Raw genomic sequence first — 1,647 nt, forward strand, 5'->3', positions numbered from 1 at the left:
TATCGTCTTAGCTCACTGGTGGGAAAACATCTTTATGTGCTCATTGTTGGTGCCACTGAGTTTAGCAGCTCACAAGGCTGTGCTCTATCTGGATTAGTAGTGTATTGTGCTCATTCTTAGGAAAGTACATATTGACAATTTATCAGAACAAACAGACTTCTGGTACAGGATGACAAACACATGAGTAGACGCCACAATCTTTAAACTTAAGCGGGTAACTGAGCATGCTAGGCAACATTTCTGATGCTGTGCATACTGGGGGCAGCTGGGGGCAAAGCTCCGGGGAGCACAAACCACCTTCCCGTCGTTCTGTAACGCGGACAGCACTGCCTCACTACGGCTATATGCCGTGGGCGCGGCAAGGTCTTTGTTTTTTAATTTGTTTATGTGCTGAATTACATTTATAGATTTACGTATATTGAACCAGCCTTGAGACCCTGGGATAAAGCCAACTTGATCATGATGTATGACTTGTTTGATACGTTGCTGGATTCTGTTTGTTAGGATCTTGTTGAATATTATTGCGTCTATATTCATTAGTGATATTGGTCTATAATTTTTTTTTTTATTGGGTCTTTTCCTGGTTTGGGGATCAGGGTGATGTTTGCTTCATAGAACGTGTTGGGTAGTCTTCCTTCTTTTTCTACATTTTGGAACAGTTTGAGTAATATGGGTACTAATTCCTCTTTAAAGGTTTGGTAAAATTCTGATGTGAAACCATCTGGTCCCGGACTTTTCTTTTTGGGGAGGTTTTGTATGGTTGATGTTATTTCCAAACTTGAAATGGGTGTGTTCAACATTTCCACTTGATTCTGGTTAAGTCTTGGAAGGTAACGAGCTTCCAAGTATCGGTCAATTTCGTTCAGATTTTCCTATTTCTGAGAGTAAAGTTTCTTGTAATAGTCATTAAGGATTTTTTGGATTTCTGAGGAGTCTGTTGTTATTTCATCTTTGTCATTTCTGATTGAAGAGATTAGACATTTTACTCTTTTTTTTCCTGATTAGGTTGGCCAACGGTTTATCTATTTTGTTGACCTTTTCAAAAAACCAGCTTTTTGATTTATTGATCTGTTGTATTGTTCTTTTGTTTTCAATTTCATTTAGTTCTGCTCTGATTTTGGTTATTTCTTTTCTTCTACTGGGTTTGGGGTTGGAGTGTTCTTCCTTTTCCAGTTGCTTGAGATGTCCCATTAAGTTGCTAACTTCCTCTCTTTCCGTTCTCCTGAGGAAGGCTTGCAGTGCTATAAATTTCCCTCTCAGAACTGCCTTTGCAGTGTCCCAGAGGTTCTGATAGTTAGTGTCTTCATTGTCGTTTTGTTCCAAAAATTTGGCAATTTCCTTCTTAATCTAATCTCTGACCTAGCTATCATTCAGCATGAGGTTATTTAACTTCCATGTTTTTGTATGAGTATGTAGATTCCTGTTGTTACTCAGCTCAAGTTTTATTCCATGATGGTTCGCGAAGATGCATGGAATAACTTCTATTCCTTTAAATATACTGAGGTTAGATTTGTGACCTAAGATGTGATCGATTTTGGAGTAAGTTCCATGGGCTGATGAGAAGCATGTGTATTCAGTTTTGTTAGGATGAAATGTTCTGTAGATGTCTGCTAGATATAAATGCTGGATGGTGAGATTTAAATCTAA

This window comes from Nycticebus coucang, chromosome 6, assembly GCF_027406575.1.
Source record: "Nycticebus coucang isolate mNycCou1 chromosome 6, mNycCou1.pri, whole genome shotgun sequence".
Classification (NCBI taxonomy): Eukaryota; Metazoa; Chordata; class Mammalia; order Primates; family Lorisidae; genus Nycticebus; species Nycticebus coucang.